This window comes from Petromyzon marinus, chromosome 32 (genome assembly GCF_048934315.1).
Source record: "Petromyzon marinus isolate PM22_M1 ecotype Great Lakes invasive population chromosome 32, UKy_Petmar_22M1.pri1.0, whole genome shotgun sequence".
NCBI classification, from domain to species: domain Eukaryota; kingdom Metazoa; phylum Chordata; class Hyperoartia; order Petromyzontiformes; family Petromyzontidae; genus Petromyzon; species Petromyzon marinus.
Genome location: NC_133698.1, coordinates 13,073,297 through 13,093,600, shown reverse-complemented (window position 1 = coordinate 13,093,600; position 20,304 = coordinate 13,073,297). Strand labels below are relative to the sequence as shown.

Genomic DNA, 20,304 nt, shown 5'->3' with positions numbered 1-20,304 from the left:
AGCATCACGCCCGACCGCCTTTGTCTCTCCAGTCGCGATGTTTACACACCACAACAGGTACTCATTTGAGGCTGAGTCGACCTAGGGGATGAGGCCCAGGACCAGTTCAGATAATCGTCACTGGTGTTGGCCGTGAGCAAGAACACGGGTCGCCGGGTTCGTAGTGCAGCACGCTAACCTCGACACTATCACTCCACGCATTAACTTCAGTGGAGCGGTAGTGTGTGTTCCATGTGTGTGTCCCGTGTGTGTGTCCCGTGTGTGTGTCCCGTGTGTGTGTGTTCTGTGTGTGTGTCCCGTGTGTGTCCCGTGTGTGTGTGTTCTGTGTGTGTGTCCCGTGTGTGTGGCCCGTGTGTGTGTCCCGTGTGTGTGCGTTCCGTGTGTGTGTCCCGTGCGTGTGTCCCGTGTGTGTGTTCCATGTGTGTGTCCCGTGCGTGTGTCCCGTGCGTGTGTCCCGTGTGTGTGTTCCATGTGTGTGTCCCGTGCGTGTGTCCCGTGTGTGTGTCCCGTGTGTGTGTCCCGAGTGTGTGTCCCGTGTGGGTGTCCCGTGTGTGTTCCGTGTGTGTGTCCCGTGTGTGTGTGTTCCATGTGTGTGCGTTCCGTGTGTGTGTCCCGAGTGTGTGTCCCGTGTGTGTACGTTCCGTGTGGGCTTGCGGTCGTGCGAGACAGCACACACGACCGCCGTGAATCACGAGCGACAGAGTTGTAATAAACAAACGCAATAACGAGAGCCGATAAACACCACCGGCGGGCCTGGGTGTGAGGTCATGAAAACGCTGACGGACGTGAGTAGCACTTGTTAAGTGGTGAGAACAAACGGCCCTGCTGGATTTCAATGAATATTTTGTGGCTTTTCCCATGACCTGTTTTTTTTTTCCGGTTGTTTTCCATCGCAGTTAGTGGGTTTTGTTGTTGTTGTTGCTTCTGACAGTTGTGATCACCTTTCACTCGCTCCGTGGCCACTAAAATAGTTCCCCCGTCTGCCAGGGAGGCTCGCATTATCACCTGTATACATGGTGTCTGAAAAAGAAAGTAGATTTTTAAAAAAAATGTTATTCGAGATACTGTCATGAATTTGATATGATTACATGCATTAGACTTGTAAGTTTTAGTTTGTTGTGAATATTGATTGGTAAATATTGACTTAAAGCTTTCATGACTGCATGAATTCATATTCTTGGGTCTTTCGGTAAAGTCACGTAGATAGGTTCAAAGAAAATTGCAAGAAATAACAAAAAGCTACGACGTTCATCGCAACGCAAGCGGTCGTCTTCAGGAAGTCTTCAGGAACACGACCGGTTGCTTTGCGATCGAAACGTCGTAGCTTTCTGTTTATTTTATTTTATTATTTTCTTTGAACCTATCTACGTGACTTTACCGAAAGACCCAAGAATATTGATTGGTTACTTTATTTCTGTTCCAGGAGAAACCCCGTTATCTGAGATAATCACAAGTCCGCCCGTTCACCCGACTAAACACCATTCGATTTTATCTCTGGGGTGTTTTGTATTGTAAGTGAAGTCTACAGCGAGCAAACCAAGGATTCATATTCTTTGTTTTTTTTTGTAAAGTCACGTAGGTAAAATAAAATAAAACAATTAAATTAAATCACGACGTTTCGAAGGCAACACAAGCTTCAGACGGAAGCTTGTGTTGCTTCAGACGGAAGCTGTGTGTTGCCTCCGAAACGTCGTGATTTAATTTAGTTGTTTTCTTTAATTTTATTTTACCTACGTGACTTTACCGAAAAAAACAAACTTAAACATCGTTTTGTGGATGCTGCTGCGTTGGAAATGTTTTTCTTATAGTTTGAACACCGACTTAGATTCGTTATTGTGAATGATGAACGGCATGGATACGATTTTAATGATTCGAAAATATCTAATCAATACCATAAGCATTTTAAATCAACTAAAATGTATAAGTCCGTTGTATGTGTTCATGTAAAATGTATGTCAATATCTCGAAAACGTTACAATAAATCTATTCAATGTTTTGGTACCCTGTATAGGTTCATACGTACTTACACGTGACCTTTTCAGTTAAGACGTTTAACATTTAAAGCTATATGTTATTACAGACCATACAATATGGTCTTGCGATAGCGCGTTCGCTGCTTGAAGTTGCAGAAGTTCACGGTTCGAAACCAGCCGCCAACCTGGTTCATACTGCGATGTGTAATAATCGTAGTGATAATATTATGCTACACGTCGTCTGCTTCACTCACTGTGGACGTTAAAGATCCCCTGACGTCATTCGCAAGAGTAGGCCACTTTGTGTCGGCCTCGCAGTCGACATTTGCCAAATTAGAAACTTATTTAAATTGCGATTTTTCGCACAGCAGCAATCATAGTCACCCTTACTGGCAGACTAATGTCCCGGGTCACTTTGCAAATGAGACTCGTCCTGGTTTCTTGAGTTCTCACAGCTGGTTACACAAAATAAACGTGAAACTCAACGACGGAGTCGTGGCCAAGCAATGGAATGTGTCCGAGAGATAAAAAAACCCACCTGGAGAGATGGAGCGACGAATTCAGCTGCTGTGCACGTGCCAAGTGAGAGTCGCCAGATGCTTGGGGAGGCGTTCATCCAGCAGTGGATGGACCATGGTTCACGATCATGATGATGATGACGGTGATGATGTCTTCAAGGCCAGTGTGAGCTTCGTCAAAGAGGGAAGACAAATTCTCACGGGTCCCCACTTTGCCACCCGTGCGCGAAATGAGGCTTGCGTGCGCACACACACACACACATATATGATTAATCGCAAAATTTCAAACACTTTCTCACTTCTCTCTCCACGTAGGGCTAAGCAAACCGCACCGCTGACCAAACGCGTTATGTAATTCGCAGGTGTTTGCCGCATTGGGGAGTGGAGGGGGACTTTGAGCACCCGGAGAGGGCACTTCTCAGAAATTAAATCACGAGACTTCAAGTGAAGCCACGGGGGGGGGGGGGTGTCTCGTGCCAGGACCCGGTTGTAGGTGTCAGGAGAGAGCTTTGAAACGCGTGAACGTTAACCCTCGACATGCCGACGAGCACACATTTCACCGTTGAGTGAGCCTCGTCTTATCGGGTCGCGGAAGCTCAACGGGGGTGCAGCCTGGTGTCGTCCTCGTCAACTTGATGACGCGCCCATACTGGACATCTGTGAAAAAGAGCTTCGTGGCTCATCGGATTCTTGCAGTATAAATAGAGGTTCTGATTCTGTCTTGGATTGGGAAACTGTCCGTGGACTAGCGACACAGAGGGTCTCATCCTGCACGGCCGTTCTGGGCCTTTTCAGGGCACGCGACTCGTGTTCATTCCCAAAGTTCTGGCTTAGCTTGCCCCGCGGTTGAGTGCCGGACATTGATCCGGAACAGAACGCGACGGTCCGCGGGCTCCCCGCCCAAAAGGGAGCCCCACGTCCATCCTAGTGCCGCTCAGGAATCCTCATCGCGCCCGATGATGCTGCTGTGGACACGAAGCCCACCCAGGAGGCCTGGCGAGGGGTGATGGATCGCGACGACACCTGGAGGGACATTCCACATGGCCTCTTTGATGGCTTAGCGACTCCTGCTACTGCGATAGCAGAGGGTGCTGTAGGCCTGAACAGGGAGGTGGCTGGGACATGGCAGTACCATACAGCAGTGATTCCCCAATCAAACTATCGGAAGGGAGGCGGTGCTAAATGAAAAAAAAATGGAAAAATCCTGGCCTTCGACATGGCCTCGTCTGCTGGATCGTCTTGAAAACAAAGGTTTGAGATAATTTCGTGGGATGATTATTTATTCATTTACTGCATTTACTTTTGATTATTGTGGTAACATCTGCAGACGCTGCCGTAACGGCCATTCAATCCGGAGGTCGTCAGCTGGATGCGTCTAACCCTACTTGCCCATCGAAACTATGGGCATGCTTTTTCATGTGAAATCCTTTGTCCACCCAGCAGTATAAATGGGCATACCACAGTCGATCGGCGGGTCGCGTGTGATGGGGTAATATGTGTGTACTCCCCACCTCTTATAAAACATCGGATCAGTGTGGAAGATTACACCCCCCCCCCCCCCCCCCCGTACCTCGAATGAGCATAGTTGGCTACGTACGGTGCGAAAGAAGTTCAACATACATACACCGAATACCACCTAGAGGGGTCTTACTCAAACTCTCTCGAATCGGAGGCCGTTCCGCCAACAGTGCCATGAGCAAGCAGATGCAGGGCTGCCCCTTTGCCTTTATAACAAGTTCAATTCCAGAACATTACAGTGGCCTGCACATAGGCAAGTGACAGCTTCTACAAAATTCTTCTGGCAGTCTATTTTTCTATTTCCAGGCCTTCGTTGATCAAGTGATGGACGAAGGCCTCTCCACGCCGCGTCGGTCATGGGAGGGGCGGGGGGGGTTATTTGACCATACTTCACCTCGCTGTGTCGGCACCAGTTGGTGCAGTAGACATACTAAGGATGTATCCAAATGATACATCCCCTAACAGCACATGGAAATTGAAGAAAAACTCCCTTTGACGTACTGGACTGCCCGCTTGTTAAGTCTGCATTTCTTATTTTTCCATTCTTCTTCTTCTTCCTCTTCCTCTTCTTCTTCTTCTTCTTCTCGTTCATTAAAAAAAGTGACCGTCGCTCCCTCTGTTGCTTTTGGCTCTCATTCGCCCGTGGCATCGTCCATCACCACCTGGTCGGCTCTCTCGCGGTGTGCCTGTTGTGTAACTCACACGGGAAGTCCGGGGGGAGGAGGGGGAGGCACCGCTTGAGACTTCGAGGGTGTAAACAAAGGGGGACGGACCCCTGACCGTGCCTCGATGTAACGCGGACCCCTCTCGGAGGGAGCTGTCAGCCTCCTTCCTCTGTTTGCGCCACGTCGTCCGTTCATGAAACATGTATGGAGCCGCCAACGCCGTCAGTTTCCCACGGTGGACGTTCATCTTTGAAGCTGGCAAGTCGTTTTATAATCAGAATCTTTATTTTATTGTTTTTTCTTAATCCTGGAGGAATCCGATAAGCTATGAAGCTCTTTTTTTGCACAAACAGCAAACAACACGGTAGCAGTGCAAAGCACGGGGAAATGTTAGGAAATCACAACAATGACAAAATGAAACTATGCTACCAGGTAAAGCCAACCGAGCCAGCTCGCTTCTTTTTCAGAAGCGAGCTGGCCACAAAAACAACAGCGGCTCGACGAAGCGGCTCATCGCCAGCGTCACGTGGGAAGGTATCGCAGCTGCCCAACGATGGAGACGACGCGTGCATCCTGCATGCCGAGGGACATGGAGGGCCGTCCATTGGTCGATTCGGTATCGACGTCTGCGCTACGTGCACCCTGGCACGTGCAGCAGCAGCGGCGGCGGCAGCGTTCGGGCGGCGCCAGCTGCACCAGGGGAAGGCACAGGAGTAGGAGTCGAACTCCGGTGCCAGGCTTACGAAGGGGTAGAGGTGGTAAGGGAGTGGGGGGGGGGGGTCACGTGAACTCCGTAAAACTGATTCATTGACATGCTAATTTCTTTGCTTCAGCAGCTGCTCCAGCAGACCCACCTCTCTCTCTATTTAAGGCCTCGACACAGAGGCATTGGGTCTCTGTGTGTCTATGTTGTGTGTCTCTCTCTGTGTGTCTCTGTGTTGTCTCTCTCTCTCTGCTTGTGTGTCTGTGTGTGTCTCCGTGTCTGTGTTTTGTCTCTCGCAAATGTATCTGTACTCTATTATTTAATTTATTTTCTTTCTACGTGACTTTATCGAAAGAACCAAAGAGTAATCCCTGCGGTCACGGACGCTTCAAATCAAGTTTGAACTCCGTAACAAGTAACATCGTGATAATGAACGTATCTACAGCCCCTTTGTCAAGCTACTGTTGGATGGAGGCCTCCCCATGCTTATTGCTGGTTCTGGGGATCCTTTGACCATGTTTCATCTCGCTGGTCAGTACGGTACCCAGGACTGGTTCAGGTGTCACGGGCCACTGATGTTAGCAATGGTCAGGAATTTAACTCAAGTATCTGGTGACATAACCACACTGCTACTGCGTCCCGAATGTCAAATCTGTCAGGAAGGCATTATTATTATTACGTTTGTTTACTCGGGAAAGCCGAACTGAAGCTCATGACTCCTTTCCAGGAGGATCCTGCCAAGTTGCTGCTGTGCGTGATCCCAACTGAGTCATTTGCGGGCACATTCTAAGCATGGGGATCTTTAGCCCAAACCGGGTACGTTGTGTTTTAGCTATGGTAGTAGCTTGTGATAACCCAAGCAGAACATTTGGAGAACATACATACTTCACATGGAGAGGCACCCGAATTGGGAATCGAACCCGGGTGCTTATAGGTGTGAGGCACGAGTAGCACCGCTGCGCTGCGGCCCTGGCAGCCCAATACTCCATGGCATCGTTGCGTCATAACATTGAGAATTTATGACCAAAATAGAGCAAACAACCGCATTTTCCCTAAAAGGCACATTTTGTTATCTTGTTCAAAATTATGTAACTTTCTTTCTAAACAACGACTGTGCAGTGGATTATGTCATTGGGGTCGCCTGACACCCCCAACAACATACAACGACGCTATACCCCGTCCCACACATTCGAAGGAGACATCATCACGGCGATGACGCATTCCGCCCCTCTTGACGCGGTCATCTGGCTTGACCACCTGAATGTGAAATTTGTAGCTGTTTGCTGAATGTGAAATTGTCGCGGTTGCTCAGCATCTACATCATCAGCAGCCGTACGAAAGAAACATGGGCTGCTTGACTTTGCTTCATCACCACGCTGGTTGCGGTGACAAGGAGGGTCTGGATCTGGTTCTGATATTACTCGTCACTGACGTTAGGCTTTGGCCAAAGAATCGAACTCGGCTAGCCGGGGTTCGTGGCTTAGTGTGCCAACTACTCCCACGTGAGCAATGACACAGCGCTAACGTGGGATCGTCAGTCAGCGAGGTTTTGACAGGCGTGATGATGATCGTGATGATCATGGGAATGATGATGCTGCTGCTTATATTACTGCTGCTGCTGTCGAAGCTCCGATGACTATGGTTGGCTACGTACGGTGCAAACGAAGTTCAACATCCATTGCTAATGAAGCTGATGATGATTGCGATGGTTACACTGCTGATGGAAATTATGATGATGCTGATGATGATACCCCTGATGAAGATAGCTTGTATAATTATTTATTAAAATATCTCACTGGGAAAATCACCTTGTATGGAACAGCATCTCTTTTGCGAGGTGTGCCTGTCTACAGCGTGTCGATTGACACACACACAGCAAGCGCGTAAATGACACGCATACAAACAATCCACATCTATAACATCAATTTAACTTGATGACGTACACGATGATCGTGATGACGATGAAGACGACGATGACGTCATCGCAATGACGACTTCCACGTCGCCTGCCTCGCCACGTGCTGGTCACCCTCGAGCCTCGGCAGAAACTCCGCGGTTCTTCGGTGATTCAATACCACCGGCACCATCAAAAGACGACGATCCCCCGTATAGCCTGAACAAATTGTAGGCGCAAGTGCTGTTAGCGAGTAGCACCTACGAAGGCCGGCACGGCACACGAAGGGGTGGGTGGTCAAAACCCCTCGGCCGCCTTTGTCTCCCTGGTGGCGATGATTTCACACACCGCACCAAAAACTCATTTTTTGAGGCTGTCAGTTTCAGTTTTCAGCTTCATTTATTTGGTATAGCCCTGTGAGCCAATCGGCTCTTGAATCGGGTGCAACCGCAACAAAACAAAAAACCGGTTCAGATAATCGTCACTGGTGTCGGCCGTGAGCAGGAATCGAACTCGGCTCGCCGGGTGCCACCGCCACGGCCACCACGGCCAAGAGCGCCACGGCCATGGCGGTGATGACGCGCGAGTCGCGTGGTCCGCTATGCAGGCGCGGGACGACGCCGAATGCACCTTGATGATAAAAACAACAACAACAACGACAACAACGACAACAACAACGGAGCGGCAATGGTTTACACTGAGCCAGAGATGTCCCGGAAAGGGGGAGGGGGGAGGTGACGCTGGTGGTAGCCAGGGGGGAGCGGGGGAGGGTGGGGGGTGTTTGAGTGTCGGAGTGATCGTTTCAGGCAGTGAGAGTGTGTCAGATTGTGGGAGTGATGGTTCCAAGCAGTGAGAGTGTGTCAGAGTGTTGGAGTGATGGTTTCAGGAAGTGAGAGTGTGTCAGAGTGTGGGAGTGATCGTTTCAGGCAGTGAGAGTGTGTCAGATTGTGGGAGTGATGGTTCCAAGCAGTGAGAGTGTGTCAGAGTGTTGGAGTGATGGTTTCAGGAAGTGAGAGTGTGTCAGAGTGTGGGAGTGATCGTTTCAGGCAGTGAGAGTGTGTCAGATTGTGGGAGTGATGGTTCCAAGCAGTGAGAGTGTGTCAGAGTGTTGGAGTGATGGTTTCAGGAAGTGAGAGTGTGTCAGAGTGTGGGAGTGATCGTTTCAGGAAGTGATAGTGTGTCAGAGTGTGGGAGTGATCGTTCCAGGCAGTGAGAGTCTGTCAGAGTGTGGGAGTGATCGTTTCAGCCAGTGAGTGAAAAAAACAATGAGTAATTTTATGCGGTCACGAAAGCTTTAATTCTTTGTTGTCAGTGAGAGTGTGTCAGAGTGATCGTTTCAGCAGTGAGAGTGTGTCAGAGTGTCAGAGTGATCGTTTTAGGCAATGAGACTGTGTCAGAGTGTGGGAGTGATCGTTGCAGGCAGTGATATTGTGTCAGAGTGTGGGAGTGATGGTTCCAGGCAGTGAGAGTGTGTCAGAGTGTGGGAGTGATCGTTTCAGGCAGTTTGGGTGTGTCAGAGTGTGGGAGTGATCGTTTCAGGCAGTGAGAGTGTGTCAGAGTGTGGGAGTGATCGTTTCAGGCAGTGAGAGTGTGTCAGAGTGTCGGAATGATTGTTTCAGGCAGTGAGAGTGTGTCAGAGTGTGGGAGTGATCATTTCAGGCAGTGATATTGTGTCAGAGTGTGGGAGTGATCGTTTCAGGCAGTGAGAGTGTGTCAGAGTGTGGGAGTTATCGTTCCAGGCAGTGAGAGTGTCGGGGTTTTCATTGTGGCTGTGCGTGCGTGATCGTGTTTGAGTTAACATTAAGAGAGCTAACATGGGAGGGATTGTGGAGTGTGTGAGTGTGGAGTGCGTGAGAGTGTGAGTGTGCATTTTAGAATTCATAGAAGCCGGGAGCATGCGCAAGAAAGAGTCAGAGGTCAACTGAGGACGCCCTCTGTGATCTCGTTAGCGTTGCTCATTGAGAGCGTGGAGAAAGGCATACGAGCAAAACGCAGTCAAGTGGCATTTATTTTTGCATGCGCAGCAATCGTAGGGGGTTCATTGCTGCTGACATGAGACGAGTCAACTCTGTCGCAAGCCGGTCACAGCGAATGTGTGCCCCCCGTCCCACCTCCATGGAACACAACGTTTGAGTTCCGACACGAGCAATCACCGGGAGGAGGCGCGTTACTTTTCGTGGAGATGCGCGCGCGCCTGAACTTTTGGCTGACTCCGGGCACGGACGGCCCCTGCCCAGCCCGTGATGAACGGCTCCGCGAATTTTAATTGGGACCCCGGGCAATTGAAACGAAAGATCGCGTCACTAATTACCCACGCCGCTGATTGCGATAATGATGTTGACGTGAGCGTTATTAATGGGCCTCTGGGCATGATGAGGATAATGATGACGACACTGATGATGATGTTGTTGTTGAACCAGGCGACCCGGTGACGAATATCGGAACCGGTCCTGGGCCTCCCTCCCTCCCTCCTGGTTGACTCACTCAGCCTGAGATGTTTCCGTGTCGCGGTGTGTAAACGTGAGTTGCTAGGGGTAGCGGGGGAGAAGATGGTTTTGACTTTTCAAAATATGGCCTTAATATAAAAAAGCGATGTAGTATCTCTGGTAAACGTGAAATGCGCACGTGGCTGGGGTATCAGGGCGGGCGGGGTAATGGGGAGGGGGCAGTAATGAGCACTGATGGCGATGTTGGAGATGACGATGATGACGATGGTCTTCTTCAGCTGCGATATTACACCTCGGGGTGGCTGTGCCAAGTGACTACGTCTGGAGCAGCGTGAAGTGGCGCGTTGCTGTGAAAATGGAGCCATGTGCAGGCATCGACGCTGGGGAGATAAAGGCGGTCGGGCGTGATGCTGGTCGCCAACCCCCTCGTGTACAATTCCGGTCTTCGTAGGTGCTCGCTCACAGCACTTGCCCTGATTATTTATTTGTGCATCAAGTATCATCACCTCCGAATGGCGCGGTTGGTCATGTGCGGTGCGAAAGAAGTTCAACATAGATGCAGAGCATATCCGTGTACGTCTGCTGCCATGGTTCATGTGGGGTGAGGTTTAGGGCTGCGGCGGAGGATCTTCGTGGGGGTCCATCACGAGCGCGTTGGTGGCTTCTCGCGCGCTCGGCACGACGACGAAGCACGTGGCACGTGGCGATGATCGTGAGAGCGACGGTCGTGACGACAGCGACGCCGGCCTTTGACGTCGCGCGCGCGGACGTCGAGGTTTAACAATTTGCGGTGGGCCCGTAATTTTTTTATTTTATTTTGTTGTTCGACGAGAAACTTGCGTCATGTGCGATCGTAAAAAAAAAACGTTTTGAGCTGGAGGAAAGTAACACGCACATAAAAAAAGCAAACAAGACGAACGCACAGACGAGAGTCGATGTCCCGCGGCAAATGTTCGGACTGCCATTCGTGGCGCAAGCAAAATAAACGCAACGTAAATAAATGGTGCCTCTCCTCCTCCCCCCCACTCTCTCTGTGTCTGTCTCTCGCAGGATCCGCTGCTGCATCTCTGGAGGCCACGAGAATGAGCAGAACAGCATGTGCAAGCGGGGCAGTCGATTTAAGATACATTTTCCGCTGTTTGTTTAATTGTTTGGCACCACCGCCCGCTTCATCTCCCATGTGCACACACACAGACAAAGGCAGAGATCCCCCGTGTAGTCTTAACAGACTGTTGGGGCAAGTGCTGTTAGCGAGCACCTATGATGGCCGGAAGGGTACACGGGGGGAATGGGGGGGGGGGTGAATGGCCAGCACCACGCAACGACCGCCTTTGTCTCCCAAGTGGCGATATTTACGCATCTCACCAAGTACTCATTAGAGGCTGAGTCGACCGAGCAGATGCCCAGGACCGATTCAGATAATCGTCACTGGGGTTGGCCGTGAGCGGGAATCGAACTCGGGCCGCGCAAACCGCTACAATACCGCTCCACACACACACGCACACACACACGCACGCAGATGCACACGCACACACAACAACAACCGCCATTCGCAACTAAGTGGCGGTGACGTCACCACGACGCTTGTGCCAGGTCATGTGCACCTTGAGGCCACGTGAAGTGTCGAACGCCCGCTGGCAGGAGGTCACGGGGCAGACCCAAGTGCCACGGACGACTGACTCAGATGACTGAGATGGCTGGCTGATGCACCACCTGTGCCCCCTACTGTGCCAACCTGCTGTGCTTTAGTCACCCGGCGCTCCGCTCGTTGTTGTGAGCGTCGCTCCTCCGCCCTCCGTTGTTGTTGGAGGGCGACTACCTCCAACTGCCCAGTAGCGTCCTTCACGAGCCTCCTCCACAGAGGCCGATCTTGACACCGCTGGTACCAGTCATCGACAAGGCCACTCAGCTCCACGTCCTCCTGTACCACATCACTCCATCTCTTCTCTAGCCCGTGCCGCGCCCGTTTAGCCCCCTCAATCCGGCCGAACTAAAGCTGTTTCGGCATGCGGTGGCTGGGCATGCGGGCTACATAACCCAGCCAACGCAGCCTTGCCTGCCGGAGGAGCTCACCGATGGGACCTTGCCCAGATCTTTCAAGAATTTGTGAGCTCCTCACACAATCCAGCCTGGTTAAACCCAGGATGGATCGTAGACAGGCTAGCCTAAATGTTTATAACCGGCGAAGATGTTCCATTAGGGGGGTCCACGTTTCGCAAGCGTAGAGAAGGGAGGGAATGACCGTGGTCGAGAAGACCTGAAGCTTATTGCAGAGCGACAGACCAGGTAGCTTCCACACAGCATTACACAACCGATGAAAATATATTGCCGCTCGACTGATTCGGAGTGAGACCTCTGCTGTTAAACTGGTGCCGGCCATAAGCACACTGCCCAGGTATGGGAAACGCTCCACTCTCTCCAAAACTGCCCCATCACCGATTGGGAGTTATGGGGGTGGAGTGTCTGATGGTACAAAATACCCAGGCAGGTGCTTAGTTTTGGTGGGGTTGATGGTAAGGCCCCATCTCTTAGTGGTACGCTCCAGTCTCAGCAGCAGCGTCTCCAACTCCTCTGAATGAGCATATATTACCAAATCATCGGCATACATAACGTGGTTGAGTAATAGGGAGCCATCCCTTGACCGCACCCGGGCATCGATCAGCCTCCCATTATATCTGTACGATATGGAGATTCCCCCGGTACAGCTATTCACGAACTACGTGGTCAAAATAGATGTTAAATAATGTGGGAGCCAGAGGACATCCCTGTCGCACCCCAAGGTGTTCAGGGAATGGCTCTGACTCCCGGCCACGTAGTTTTACCCGGGCCTGCTCACCATCATGAAGGTCCTTAATGATCGTGAGCAGAGGGTCAGGGACTCCAAAAGCATGAAGAACAACCCAGAGCCCAGGCCTACTGATGGTATCATAGGCCTTGACCAGGTCAATAAAGCAGAGATGTAGGTCTTGCTGGAATTCCCTACGCCTCTGCTGTAGCAGACGGACAGAAAATATGGCATCTGTGCAGGACCGCCCTTTCCTGAAAACGCATTGGGGCTCCGCAAGCCTCTCCTCAGCGTGCCTGGCAAGGCGATGTTGAATAATCTTTGCCAGGACCTTTCCTGGCACACTGAGAAGTGAGATACCCCTGTAGTTGTTACAGTCTGTGCGGTCCCCCTTCTTAAAGAGGGGGACCACCAGGGAATCCTTCCAATCCTGCGGAAGCCGTCCAGTGGTCCAGACTGTTGTTATGATGTCATATAGGGCAGTCTGTGCACAAACGCCACCCTCCCTCAGTATTTTGCTTGGAAGATCATCTCTGCCCGCTGCCTTTCCTGGTCTCAGACTCCGGATCGCCTTCAGTACTTCCTCAACAGATGGCACCTCAGCCAGCCACTCACAGGGGGTGACTTCTTCCAATATTTGAGGCACCGCAGCCTCAGCAGGGTCATCCCCACTTTGTGCCACGATGTTTTCTCATGCTCAGCAAATCTGCAAACCTGTTCCTGGGGGTCGGAGATTGGATCACTGTTTTTTCCCCTAATGATGGTGATAGGTGTGGTGCTGCAGGTTACTTTTTTGATGGAGTTAAATAGAGATTTGTGATCGCGGGCCACTGAGGCAGACTACATCTCCTCAGCAACCCACGACCACCACCCATCCTTGAAGCGCTTCACGGCTCTCCGAACCTCCGAGCAAAGGGTGTGGTAAGCCTCCTCATTCTCTGACGAGGGATTCTGTAGCCGATGACAGTGGGCCTGTCGTTTTTTCTCAACTATCCTGAACACCTCCCCTGTCAGCCAGGGTCTCTGGGGAGGTCTGGACCGCGTACCCAAAGCAGTCAATGCAGCTGCATGAGGGACAGTCCTAAACCTCGCCCATTTACCCTCGACATCAGGAGAGGTGGGGGACGATGCCAACCCCAGCCGCAAGCCATGATGAAATTCTCGCTTGCAACTTTCATCAGATAACTGAGACGAAGCCACTTTAGGTTGGAATGGGGTCCTGGGTGTACACCCACCATCGGAGCGGAAGAATGGCAGGCGCATCTTACAGATGACAAGTCGATGGTCAGAAGGCAGATCAGCTCCACGGTAGGTCCTGGTGTCAAGGACATGGGCTCGCATCCGCTGGTCCGTCACTATGTAGTCCAGCAGATGTTCTTGCTTGGACCCGGCATGCATCCATGATGTTGCGTGGATGCGCCAATACCGGAGCAGCATGTTGGTAATTACAAGACCATGGGCTGCACAAAAATCTAGCAGCCTCCTACCGTTGTTATTGAGCTGATCTGGCCCATGCCCTCCAATCACTCCAGACCAGGTGCCAGCATCATGACCAACTCGGGCATTGAAGTCACCCAATAAGATGACTCTATCCCGAGGGGCCACTTTAGCCAGCACCTGTGACAGGAGGTCATAGAAGGCATCTGACTCATCGGCTTTGCCTGCATCCCTCCACGGATGTTCGTCTTCGGTGGGGGCATAAGTAACCACGACCACCACTCCTCACCTCCGGTTGATGGGAAGGCGAGCCCAAAGTAGCCTGGGGCTTACAGCTTCCCACACCTCACCGCCATGCTCCCATGCCCCCTTCATTCTTGTGTTCAAAAGAAGAGCCACACCCTGTTGTTTGGCAGTCTGCTGCCCCGAGTAGAGGACTGTCCACCCCTCATGGTGGCAGGAGCCAGAACCGGTCCACCGGACCTCCTGAATGCCACAGAGATCCAGACGGTACCGGTCCAGCTCCCGACAGAGGAGTGGCAGCCTCTCCTTCGCAGTGAGCGTTCGAACATTCCACCTGGCCACACGAAGTGGCTTTTCGTTTTTTCTGGAGCAGCCCCGAGGGTAGAGATTCAATCTCCTGACTCCGCCAATTGGGGTTTGGCCAGGAGACGTCATAGACGCCTGTCCCCCCGGGGCCTCCGGCACAAGCTTATTAGTTAGATATTTTAGACGTGGTTTAGTGGTACATTTTTGAAGGTGGAGGGGTTACCAACCCCTCCCACCCGTCCAGAGCCCCCGTTTAGCCCCTCTGGTGGACACAGACGCCATGAGGGGAGGAGCCAATCTGAATTGGTCCTCCCCCCACAGCACTGTCCACGACAGAGTTGCCCGTCCGGCACCGCGAGGAGGTAGGGGGTTGTTTTGCCGGACACACACGCACGCATACACGCACACACACACACATACGCACGCGTGTGTGTGAACATAATGTAGATCCACTTTGAGCTAAAGCTTCTTTTGTTTTTTTAATTGAATCGTATTACGATTTCTGCACACTGTCAACCTTCAACTGTTTCCAACCGAGGTTGAGCTACGCCAGTCGGTCTGGAACGAGGCAGCGTGATACCGACATGTTGAGATGATCCCATGCGGATAAAAGTTGAGTGTAAAGTTGTGTTGAGATGATCCCATACGGATGAAGTGTAAAGTTGTGTTGAGATGATCCCATACTGATGAAAGTTGAGTGTAAAGTTGTGTTGAGATGATCCCATACTAATGAAAGTTGAGTGTAAAGTTGTGTTGAGATGATCCCATACGGATGGAGTGTAAAGTTGTGTTGAGATGATCCCATACTAATGAAAGTTGAGTGTAAAGTTGTGTTGAGATGATCTCATACTAATGAAAGTTGAGTGTAAAGTTGTGTTGAGATGATCCCATACTGATGAAAGTTGAGTATAAAGTTGTGTTCAGATGATCCCATACTAATGAAAGTTGAGTGTAAAGTTGTGTTGAGATGATCTCATACTAATGAAAGTTGTGTAAAGTTGTGTTGAGATGATCCCATACTAATGAAAGTTGGGGTTGTGTTGCTGTCAGGGACTCACCCTCGGCAAAGCCAGGACCCACACTCAGCCACCCACTCATTCTCTCACCCACCCACCCACTCACACACTCACCCACACTAACTCAACTATCCATCTGTGATGAGGGAACACGATGACTCTCGGAAAGACGATCTGATAAGAACAAAAATTTAATATAAAGTTTTTTTTAAGTATTGCTCAAAAGTTGGAGATGCAATGCGGCGCTAGACGGATTCATTTCCAAATATGCAAACTCGTTTTGTCCGAACAGCTCCTTCCAATAGTCCCGGGGCCACTAGCATGGCAGAAAGCGTTGCTCCCTGATTTGATGACATTCTATGTTAGCTCGCTGCCACGTTGTCGGTTGTTCTACGGGGAATTGATTTGATGTCGAGTCTGTTGAGTAGCCTTGTGTATGTTAAACACTCAGCGCATTAGTCTAAAATGCTGCGGCCTAAAAAATATATACATACTAGGCGACGTTTCGGGCAATGGCCCTTCTTCGTGGTACATGGGTAGAGAGGCTATAAAGAATGGGGCATCGCCCAAAAGGTCGTCTCTCGTAACTGTTTTTTTTTTCCTTTTAAGGCTACAGTGTGACAAACGTGTTGAGTGTGTTTTTTAAATCTAACGTTTCAATAAAGAAGGGCCATTCCCTTCAATGTTGCCTGCTGAGTTGTTTTCCTATTGGGGCATTGTTTATTGTCGACTTTTTTTTGGAGTTTTGTCAAGGACAGACAGATGTCTTCGGATAGGTTGTCGCCGCATTGCGTCAAGGGCGTCTCCGCGCCCGCACCGCCGCACAGAGGTGCCCGCACAACCACTACCAACCACAACCACTACCAACTACAACCACTACCAACCACAACCACTACCAACCACAACCACTACCAACCACTACCAACTACAACCACTACCAACCACTACCATCTACAACCACTACCAACCACAACCACTACCAACCACAACCACTACCAACCACAACCGCTACCAACCACAACCACTACCAACCACAACCACTACCAACCACAACCACCACCCCCTTGGGAGCCGTGACACTGTGGTGCTTCGCTAATCCTTCACGCGCAGAGGCACTTTGCGCAGCGTGCCCTGTGGAGCATCATCCTCCAGTATCGTGCGCACGCGGGTGAGCTCGTGTGAGCGTGTGTGTGCCTGTGAAGTGTGGGAGCGGTGGCGTAGCGGTTGGCATCCTGCGCTACGAACCGAGTTCGATTCCGGCTCACGGCCAACATCGGTGCCGAATATCGGAACCGGTATTGAGCCTCCTCTAGATCGACTCAGCCTCAAATGAGCACCTGGTGCAGTGGGTTTAAACATCGCTGTTGGGGAGACAATGGCGGTCGGGCGTGGTGCTGGCCACCAACCCGCTTGTGTACAATTCCGGTCTTCATAGGTGCTCGCTAACAGCACTTGCCCTAAAAATCACTTCAGGTTATACGGTGGGCCTTTGTCTATGTGTGTGTATGTGTTCATGTGCAAGTGCATTTGTAGCAGAGCATGAAGTTAATAGGTGCTCACTAACAGCACCGGTTAACTCTTGCAAGTTCGACTCTCCCAATCTCACGCGTTCTAACCTATTATTATTTTTGAGCTTTTTACAAAACGGAACATGCGATTAGCACGGACCTTATACCATGTGATACACCTGCGTTGCGATGCTGCCACAGAGGTACGGTGGTGAGCAGGCTGCACGTGCAATCCAGAGGTCGCCGGTACCATCTCCCGTCGTGGCAGCTTCATCCCCGCTCGCCTCTGTACACCCAGCAGCATGAGCACACACCAGGGAGTTCATCGGTCAATCGCGCGTAGCGGGCTAAAGTGTGGGTACTCCCACCAGCACTTCGAAGACGTCTTGGGACAGCGTGGAAATGCGGCCCCCAGAAAATCACCCTCCAGAGTGACTGCTCTCCAGCTCAATGCGGTGGCGGCCCTTCCTCCAGCAGCGGCGTGAGCGAGCAATCGCAGGGCCGCGCCGTTACCTTTTCCACGTCGTGGACTCGTCGCCGTATGGGGGCGACCCTGGTGCGCATCGCGTTAGAGTGCGAGTCGGGGAGCGAGGTGTGCGAGCGTGCGTGACACACGGTGTGACACACGGTGTGACACACGGTGTGACACACTGCGTGACACACGGTGTGACACGGTGTGCCTGTGACCCCCCCGTAGGAGTGGGGGGGGGGGGTGGCAATGGCACAGCGGGAGGGGAATGCGCCCTGTGGCTGATGTGAAGGATGGCCGTGATGCACACGTGCGGAAGGACGAGGTTGGTAATAAGCTGCATGCATTCCGCCTCTCGCTCCAGTCCCGGTGCCTGTCATTTCAACACGACTAAAACGTGTGTTCGGTAACTCTAGTTGGTGTTTATACCTTGGCTTGGGGGAAGAAGCGGCGATGAGGGGGGGCTGGCATCAGTAGCTCAATGAACCTGTAGAATGTATGTCTTGAAAAAAACAATGAATAGCTGAAAGGATTGTGAGTTTTGAAAGAGCTTCTTTTGTTAGCGTCAATGTGTGTTGAACTTTTTTTGCACCGTACGTGGCCAACCGCGTTAATCCGGAGGTGCGGGGGAAGGATGACAAACTAAAGACCTGTTGTCAATCCACTGCTGGATGACATCACAAGATGATGGGCTACCTACATATGCCGGGTGTAGCAATGCCTCGATTAACATCGGCACGGATATTGAATCGCGCGTGTCAACCCGATGTTTTTTTCCATGACTATCTTCGTATTTTTGTTGTGCGTGTTTACCCAGGGCAGGCTGATTAGAGCCTCACCACTTCACTAAGTTGCACTGACCAGCGTGGTGAAGTATGTTCAGCACAAGCACCGTGATCGACAATGGCATGGAGAGGCCTGCGTTCCACAATCGGTTGACATAGCAGCTGTGAATTGCTCTATTACAGGTTACCAGTGTGACGAGCACAATACATATGTGTTTATGTCGATATAGCAATAACAACAACAACCGCCACCTGCCACTAGGTGGCGGTGGCGTCACCACGGTGCTTGTGCCAGGCTATGTGCACTATATGCGCACATGTAGAATACACAGTCATCACATGTAGAATACACAGTCATCACACGCCGACATACACAGTCATCACATGCAGACATACACAGTCATCACATATAGACATACACAGTCATCTGCCATCATCTCAGTCAGTCAACCCATAGCTCACCTGGATCTGTTCCCTGACCACCTGCCAGCGGGCCTTCGACACTTCACGTGGCCTCCAAGTGCACCTGGTATGGCACAAGCGCTGTGGTGGCGTCACTGTCACTTAGTGGTGAACGGAAGTTGTTGCTATTTTATTGTACAGCAGCTACCGTTAACCAAAATTCGGCTCCCAATAGTGACTTGGACTGACCTTGTTTTGTTATTTTTAAATCGCCTTTGAACGTCTTACTCGCGTTTATAACGATGCCACTCAATACGTAAATGGAACTGTGAAATTTCAATGTGCTTGGATCACACGCTCCTCTAAATCGGTCAAGTTTGGTGGAAGCGTAAACTTTGCGGGGAATGTCGTTCTAATCTGCGAGTAGTTTTCTCTGCGCATATGCCTCTGCACGATGACTCTTTGCGTACTTGACTGTGATGCATGCTTGCCACTCCGCAGTGGTTTCAGTTGAACGGGCAATCGAATAAGTTCCAGGAGGTGAGACCTTGCAAATAACAAACTTGAATGTTGAGTGGCAGCCGAATGTTTGTTTTTCGTGCTGACAGAACCTTGACCCAGGTCACTCTTGCAAATGAGTTTATCCTGGTCTCTTGCGTTCTCACCTGGTTAACCAAATAAACGTGGCTTGAACTTTAAAAAAAATGTTGTTATGAACCCATCGTTGAGTTGTATTGGTTGCGTTGCTTCCATCGCAGGTCTCCCATGAAAAAAAGAGACCTCAGTCTCACGTGTAACTGCCAGGAGGGCAATACAACAATAATAAATTAATAAATACGTGCCCAGAAACGGATCTGTTTCATAACCAGATTTGTTTTTTAGTTAAATAACTCTTCGGTCCGTCGGCAGTCTATCAGTCCTCTGGGTCAATGTTTTCCGAGCGATTTTTTTCTGAGCAGAAAACTTGTTTTGCCTGGTTTCAACTTCTCTGAGCCTCATCGGCAGGACGTGGCCCTGGGCAACTAATGCTTCTGGGATTGTCTGGCGTTTTAGGCAAGGCCCCTACGACAAACTCCATGGGTCCCTTTAAATGGAGGACAGTTTACACGTTTTCTTACCAATAACAACCTATCGGTCGGCCAAGACCTCAGCAATGGACCTCGCCGTAAACTCAAGTACCGATGCCCCTTCTGGAATAGCGCTGCTGCTGTCACCACCCTAGAATGTCACCCAGATCTGGGAGAACGCTGACGAGCAGAGTGGAGCAGCTCGGACAGAATAAACCCCTCACTCGAGATCCAAACGTCGTCGCACCTCCTGGCTTTGGCGTTCCACGACGAAGACACCGGTGCAACCATCAACCTCATCACAACATCGCCAGGCCGATGGTCACATCTCCATCAGTGGCATATTAAAGGCAAATCACGGTGCGACTGCGGCCATGCAACTCAAACTATGGACTGCAGAGGAACCCCACTGGAGTCTGCGCTCCTTCAACGGAGGAGGAATAGCAGAACCACGAGAACTCTCTCCTGAAGTCCTCTCGTCGCGGCCAACAGACCTCGATATTGGCATTCAGCTCCTGAACTGAACATTTTGCCAGCATACGCACGGAATAAAATGTAATAGAAAGCA

At 50.9% G+C, this 20,304-nt stretch overlaps 1 long non-coding RNA gene across 1 annotated transcript; it reads left to right on the top strand.

Annotated features, from left to right (window-relative positions):
- Positions 1 to 12,427: 12,427 nt before the first annotated feature.
- LOC142929642 (uncharacterized) lies at positions 12,428 to 19,378 on the top strand. Its single transcript, XR_012945832.1, has 2 exons — positions 12,428 to 17,807; positions 18,300 to 19,378. It is a non-coding gene; the product is annotated as an uncharacterized LOC142929642 (long non-coding RNA).
- Positions 19,379 to 20,304: the final 926 nt, after the last annotated feature.